Source organism: Erinaceus europaeus, chromosome 7 (assembly GCF_950295315.1).
Source record: "Erinaceus europaeus chromosome 7, mEriEur2.1, whole genome shotgun sequence".
Classification (NCBI taxonomy): Eukaryota; Metazoa; Chordata; class Mammalia; order Eulipotyphla; family Erinaceidae; genus Erinaceus; species Erinaceus europaeus.
In genome coordinates this window covers 105,121,232-105,129,337 of record NC_080168.1, presented here as the reverse complement: position 1 = coordinate 105,129,337, position 8,106 = coordinate 105,121,232, and the positions used below count along the sequence as shown (strand labels likewise).

Below are 8,106 nucleotides of genomic sequence, written 5' to 3'. Positions count from 1 at the left end.
TCATGCTTTCTTTTTCTTTTCTAGTACATTGCAACTATTTTTCAACTTGTAAATTTTCTCAGGTACACATTCTTTGAAGGCAGAGGTAACTTAAAAATTTATTATGTAATATTTCACCAAAGTAAAAGACTCTGGGGTGGGAGTTGTCCTGGTCCTAGAACATGATGACAGAGGGGAACCTAGTGGAGGTTGTATTGTTATGTGGAAAACTGGGAAATGCTATGCATGTATTTAAATCATTAATCCCCCAATAAAGAAATTAAAAAAATATTAGTGATTTAATAAGGATTAACAAGATTTTGAGATGAGAGGTGCAATTCCCCACAGTTCCCACCACCAGAGTTCCATGTTCCATCCTTTCTGTTCGAAGCTTCTCTATTCTTCATCCCTTTCTGGATGTATGGCCCAGAATTGTTTATGGGGTGCAGAAGGTGGAAAGTCTGGTTTCTGTAATTGCTTCTCCATTGGACATGGACTTTGGCAGGTCTATCCATACTCCCAGACTGTTTTCTGTCTTTCCCTATTGGGGCAGGGCTCTGGAGAGATGAGGTTCCAGGACACGTTGCTGAGGTCCTCTACCCAGAGAAGTCAGGGTGGCATCATGGTAGCATCTGCAGCTTAGTGACTGAAAGCCAGCAAGATGTAAAGCAAGACAAAATATTTATTAAACAGGAACCAAAAAGTTGGAATTGAGCAGAGTAAACTAGGATTCTTTGTGTGGGAAGAGGCTAGGAAGTCTATTTTAGGTATGTTCCAAGAGATCCTTGACTTTAGTAATTTTTACCTGAGCCTGGTAGCTAACATGCAGGTAAACTAAAAGTATTGTCTGGGAAGATGGTGTCCAAATTGAGATTAGGACTAGAAAACTGGATTAGAGCAGAGAGTAGCTGCCAATCATGTAGAAAATCTATGTATAAAATTAACTGTTTACTCCATCAACCTGACCCTGGGCCCATATTTAGCACAGGAACCTGTGTAACTTCTAAGTCTCTGTTAGTCTGAGCTTATAGTCCATGGTCACAAGTAGGAACTTCTAGGGGCAGAGGTAACTTTTATTGTATCCATCATTATGTCTCCAAAAATTATGTGGGCTATACTAACTTCTCATTTAGTACCAATATGACAGAATGATGAGTACCTGAAAGAATGGCTCACCTGAGTAGTACACCTGCTTTGTCATGCACACAACCTGGTTTGAGTCTGAACCCCTTGGCGGTGAAGGACAAGTTAGTGCAGTGGTAGCTTTCTTTCTCCCCCTCTGTCTCAATGTGTTTGTATCTCTTTCCATCTGGCAAAAAATGGCTTCTTAGAGCTGTGAAGACCAGGGTATGACAAAGAAAAAAACATATATGTGAGTCCGTCTAAATTACTTGACAGATGTTCTACTATTCAATAAAATGTTACAACACAACAATGTGTACAAAATTATACACAAAAATATTTCTTTTCTTATTCTTATTTGTATCCTAGGAAGTCTTACAACTGTGCTGTGGGTTATGGTGATTTGAGTTTTCGTGTTACAACCTATTGCTATGAAGTATAGAACTTCATGACTGCGATTGTCTTATCTATAGTTCAGTGCCCCATGAAAGTACTGGAATTATATTTCTAGAATTAATTGGAGTCTGCTGAGATTGAGCAGAATGTGCTGGTCATAGGATAGCTGTTCCATAGAGTAACACTTGGATTGGTCCTTGAATTTCCCAACTAGAAATGCAGTCAATTATCAGATGGCTTCACAAAAGAAAATAATAAAGATCGTTATTAGCAATCATTAAAATATCTCACAGCTGGATGCATCTGTGCTATTTACTAGACACATGAATGCACGTGCAAACTCATTTCAATTAATATTACTGGGGACCAGGAACCAAGCAGCAGATATTATAGCTCTTTGTTCCTTTAATTTTTTTTTTTTTTTGCCTTCAGGGTTATTGCTAGGGCTCAGTGCCTGCACCACAAGTCCACTGCTCCTGGAGGCTACTTTTTCCCTTTTGTTGCCCTTATTGTTTTATCATTGTTGTGCTTATTATTGTTGTTGTTATTGTTATTGCTGTTGGATAGGACAGAGAGAAATCGAGAGGGAAAGGGAAGATAGAGGAGGGAAAGATAGACACCTGCAGACCTGCTTCACCGTCTCTGAAGGGACCCCCCTGCAGGTGGGGAGACGTGGGCTCGAACCAGGATCCTTACGCCGGTCCTTGCAGTTTGCGCCATGTACGCTTAATTCACTGCACTACTGCCCGATCCCCCAATATTTAAAAATTGATGATAAAAATGATGCGTATCTTATAAGAAATATAACATTTATATGAGCCTTGATTACCTCATTTGACCCTTACAAGAGTGTAGGGAGAAATGAGTAGATGTTGTCATTTTTCACTTTAGCTATGAGAAAGCTGAAGCAAAGCCTATTTATCCACTTATTTATTCACCACCTCCTGAATATGTCCTATGTTCTAGATATACTGACATATAGTAAGATATGTGAAGGCGATGGCAAATATCTCTATAAAAAGTAAATACATAATAAAAGGAAAGAAGACAAGAAAAGGGGAGAAGGAAGGAGAGGCGAAGGAAGGGGAGGAGAAGGAAGGGGAGCCTCCAGGAGCAGACACTGAGGCCCAGAGATAATCCTGAAAGCATTTTAAAAGAAAATAGAGTGATGTGGAAACAAAATAATGATTATTTCCCACTCAACCACTTCAATTTTTTTAGATCATTTGCTTCCTTGCCTCAGTGTTTGCATGCTTCTGTCCATTCCACAGTTGTTTAGTTATGTTATAGAGCATTATGTAAGTAGGCTGGGTGTGGAGAGAAAAGGGGAGGCAAGGGTGTGTGGGAAAGAGAGAAGATGAGATGAAGAATGTGGATAAAAATGCACAGTTCATGGGAAACAGTATCTTAACAGAACTTCCAGTTGTCAGTTGAATATGTCCAGTTGTATCTTTACTGTTTTGTCCTTAAATGTTCGTTTTATTTTTTATAAAGTTTATTTGTTTCATTTTTACTAAGAGAGAGAGAGAGAGAGATACAGGGAGGGGGTGAGGAGGGAGTGAGAGAGACACAGAAACACTGTTCAACTCTGTTTTATGATGGTGTGAGAGATTAAATGTGGGACTTTGCAGCCTCAGGCATAGAAGTCTGTTTGCATAATTACTATAATTCCTTCCCCACCCAATGCCACAATTTTCTACGAATATAGTTAATAGGTGCATAGTTCTAATCTATCGCTAGTTCAGTATGCCTCCTTGGATTTCTGAGGCTTCTGGAAAGTCAAATCATGCATCTGCTGGCAAATCAGATCTAGGAGCAGGACTGTTGAGATGTACTCTGGCTTTGAAGTGAGGTCAGACCATGAGTCCTAGTAGCAGCTTCAGGAGTGTCAGGAAGCTGCTGACATTCTGGCAGAATAGGCCTGATCTGGGGATCTATTCTATGACTTTAAAAAATTTTACAAGTCAGGCAGGGCTTGTGTGGTAGCGCAGTGGGTTAAGCGCACATGGTACGAACACAAGGACTAGTATAAGGATCCCAGTTTGAGTCCCCAGCTCCCCACTTGTAGGGGGGGTCACTTCACAGGTGGTGAAGCAGGTCTGCAGGTGTCTATCTTTCTCTCCCCCTTTCTGTCTTCCCCTCCTCTCTCCATTTCTCTCTGTCCTGTCCAACAACAACAGTAATTGCAATAACAACAACAAGGGAAACAAAATGGGAAAAATGGCCTCCAGGAGCAGTGGATTCATAGTGCGGGCACTGAGCCCCCAGCAATAACCCTGGAGGCCAAAAAAAAAAAAAAAAAACCCACAAAAAACTCCTTACAAGTCAGTGCTTTAACTGACTGTCTCATCATGATAGGTTATCTAATTATTCTAATAATTCCATTTTTATCTTTTTAATTTTATTGCAGTAATGTTGACTTATAAGATGATTATTGTATCAGGGGCATAATATTGCATGTCCCCAAAATATGTGCTAGTAAAATTCACCCTCCACCACAGTGTCATCTCCTTCCATTGCAAGGCACGGTGTCGCCAACCCTCCATGGGCCTTCTCTCCCGTCCCCATTATAACATACATGACACTTCACAGATTTGTGTGTCACTCTTGTGCAAGGGCCACGTTAATCTTCTCTGTATAATTCCAGTCTTCAAGTAGTTTTTAGAATAATTTAATTTCTGTATTAAATCCCTTTCTGTTTAAAATAGGCGTGAAGGTCTGTCTTTTTTTTTTTTTTTTTTACCCCTATAAAGCTGTGAAAAATACACACACTTGCAAAAGTTGAAGAGTTTCTGAATTTCCAGGAAGATACTGGGGAAATGTCAGAGGGGGTTGGGAAGACAGTTCATCTGGTCGAGCACAGAGTTCGCATTTCTGACATGCCCTTGCCAAGTCCTGGCTTCATATGTGCCACCTCCAGGTCTGGCTTCTCTTTCTTTCTCTCATATAAAAACCTCTCTCCTATGATTTCAGCAATTTAAATTTTCTGAAAAAAAATATCATTGGAACAGAGAAAGTCCTAAAGAATATATGTTCTAGTGACTTGCATGGATTCATGAAGCTTGTTATAATAAAACCTACTGATAGGTCTGTGTTCAGATATTCCAAATTTGGATTCCAAAACATTTTATTTATCTCATACTATTGATTTTCAACACCTGCTAAGGTGTTTCTTTAGTGCCTGACCAAAAATAGAAATCATCAAAAAAATATAGAAATCATCACATTTTTTTCAATTAGCCTGAATTTTCAACATCTCACCAAACACCAACAGAAGAATCACTTTCAAAAAAAACTAGTTCACTCTTTTTGGGAACAAGTGAAGAAAAACCTTTACATTTGGAAAGGCAGAATAAAGTAACTACAGAGTAGAAATGTAAGGCTTTAAAGGCCAGAAAGTAGGAATAGCTTATCTTATTACATTATTATAAAACAAGTATTGATTAGAAACAAGACAATTAAATATTGAGGACTTTTCGTTTGTGGACATGCCATTTATGAAAATGGTTCAACTTAAGACTGATGTGCTTAGAGGTGGAGGTCACGGGTAGAGAGTCTAGAAACGAGTTGTAGTTCATATTTCATCTTCCTCGGCTAGCAGAAAAGTGAAAGTCATAAAGAACTTTATTTTTAACGTCTTACGCTGTTACTTTACTAGAAGAGTACTTTGCATAATTAGCAAAGATCTTAATGACCAGATTATTCCTTTACATCAATTCATTCTCACTTGACAAGTGAGATGCAAAATTAGTCAGTGTTCATCTGCATAAAGCAACAATGATTAGTCATTTAGTATCATACCAACTCCAGTCTTTTCAACTTCCTTCCACCCCTCCTCTTCTTTCCCCATCTCTCCTTCTCCCCCTCCTACTCTTTCCTCCTTTCTTTCTTCCTTTCTTCCTTTCTTCCTTTCTCTTCTTTCCTTCTCTCTTTCTTTCCTTCTTTTGTCATCTCTAGGGTTTCACTGCTGGGATTGACTTTTCCAATAAACACAGACGGAGAGAAACCTCAACACTGAAGCTTCTTTCAGTACATGTGGGCTGGGCTCAAACCCGGGAAGAGCCCATGATGAAGGGACACACTATTCAAAGGAGCTATTTCACTTACCTTGTAACATAACCTACATAAAAGGTTCACTGAGATTTCAGGTGGATTTATTTACTAGAGAAATTATTAATGATCAGATAATCTTTTCATCATTCATTGCTAATGATTTTGTATTGCTTATTGCCAATTTTATGTTTTCCATCTTAAAACTAAGGTTAAGAGAAACAGAAGTTCATTATATAAATGGGGAGACAGAAAATATGCTAACTGTAGAAGCTCTCAAATTAATGAGTAAAATCAATAGAAGTTTGTTAAATAGTAGAATTTTTAATGACTATGAGTTTAAGAAAAGCATTATGATAAAATAGCCAGTAAAGTACAGTGATAAATGGTGAAATATTTTTAGCTGAATGACTCTCTTGTCTCTCTCATTATAAGGTACATTTCAATTTATTTTTACATATGTGCTTCCTGTTTACCATTCATATAAAAGCCTGAGATAGTTGTCTTCAAACCAAATGTGAATTTTATTACATTGTGTTGGCAGTCTTTTATTTTTAAGTTTAAAAATGTTCTGTTTTATTTGAAAGGCATTTACAGAACTTCTTTGCTTCCCTGAAAATGTAGCCCTGTTCCTGTCACTTGGCTTAATGTTCCACACATGTTTTCTCACTTAAACTTTGCCTCATTTGGCTGTGGTTTTTTATGTAGCCTTTGAAACCATCTCTAAAGGAAAAATGCAGCTGTGAGCAAGATTTCCTAAAATGTACATGGAATTAACTTTCCAGGCATTTCATGCAAGGGTCCCAGTGTATCCAAAGGAGAAATTTTGCCAAAAGGAGTTCTAATGTAACCAAATGAAAGGGGAAACACAGGCAGAGAAGAGGTGAAGGAAGCAAGAAAACCCCAGTGCAGAAAGGAGAGAAGAAAAGCAGAGAGAGAGAGAGAGAGAGAGAAGAGAAAAAATACTAAAGAAAAAAATGTGAGTGATGAAGTCAGAAAGGGAAAGCAAGCACAGTCTATGAGTGGGAAGAAGAAAATAAAGAGAAGAGGAAAATGGTTGATGTGGAGAACTTTGTCAGAGAGAAGGAAAATGCTATATCATCACAGTTTCTATCAGAGCATCTGATAGAAAAGCAGTCACTAGAGAGATTACATCAGATCATGGATTTTGTAAATTTAAATAAACTAATTTCAATTAAAAAGACATTATTGTAAAATAGAACCATACTTTAGTATAATTGGTAGGAATTTTTTCTCTGACACACACTGTGTGTTTATCGAGACTATAAGGCTAAAACCTGAAACTGGAATGTTTAAGTTTACTGACTCACAGCTAGTGAGCTTTTCATTACCAGGAGATTGTAAGAATAGAGAATTGGGTAGCTTACTTTGGACTATAAACAGAAAAAAAATTATTCTGTCAGTTCTGTCTCAGTTTTTCACCATCTTTTATTTACTTTTTAATTCTTTTTTTAAAAAATTAATTATCTTTATTTTATTTGATAGAGACAGCCAGAAATCTAGGGAGAAGGGGATGATATAGAGGGAGATACAGAGACATCTGCAGCACTGCTTCACCACTTACAAAGCTTTCCCCCTGCAGGTGGGGGCCGGGGTCTTGAACTCGGGTCCTTGTGAGTTGTAACATATGCACTCAACCAGGTGTGCCACCACCCAGCCCCATCTTTTATTTACCTTAAGCTCTCAAGACAGGTGGCAAAAGTCTAAAACTCACAGAATAAACAAAATGTAGTTTTAATTTGCCTGTGAAGGTTCAGTATTTTCCAGCTTTGCTCCCAGTGAGAAAGAAAATAAACTACAAATGTATGGGTAGCATATTTCCACAGAATAAAATATTTAACATGTTAATAAATTGCAACAAATTATTAATTTGTAAGTATGTGTGATTGTAGGACTCATTTATGCCAGTTATTATCATTTTATATATATCTTTTTTTCATGTAGTTCCATAAAAAAATATTTTAATATGAAGAATTGGTCATATGGAATGGAGAACACAGTGAGCATTATCATATAACCTCTTTAGTTAGTCAAACACAAAATATAACATGATAACAGTATGGTAAATCTTTTTTTTTTTTTGGTAAATCATTTTTAATAAAATCACATCAGCCTAAAAAAACTTTAAAACTTTCCTGAAACATAATGTATTAATATAAAATATGAAATTATATGCATTACAATATAAATACATCTTTAGTAATCCTAACATAATTAATTTACCACAAATGATAACAATCTGTCACTACATATGACTTGAAAACAAATATCCTGAAATTAGTTTGTTGCCATGTAGACTATACTGAAAACATAACATAGCTTTTCCTCTCTCTACCTCCAACCTCAGCTCTAATTTTACTCATTCTTCTTGAGCTTTAACTCTGTTTTTATCTTTTTTTTTTCCAAATCACTTTGGGGGTGGGGCAGAGGGGAGCAGTGGATTGCAGTGTGGTCAGTGACATAATGGGTACAGTTTAGCATCTCTCTCACCCAGCTGAGGCCCCTTCCACCACCACCAGGCCTCCAAGGCCCCCTCTG

The 8,106-nt window shown here is 37.5% G+C and overlaps 1 pseudogene; it reads right to left on the bottom strand.

The window, feature by feature from the left end:
- Nucleotides 1–4,067: 4,067 nt before the first annotated feature.
- Nucleotides 4,068–4,167, bottom strand: LOC132539636 (U6 spliceosomal RNA; annotated as a pseudogene).
- Nucleotides 4,168–8,106: the final 3,939 nt, after the last annotated feature.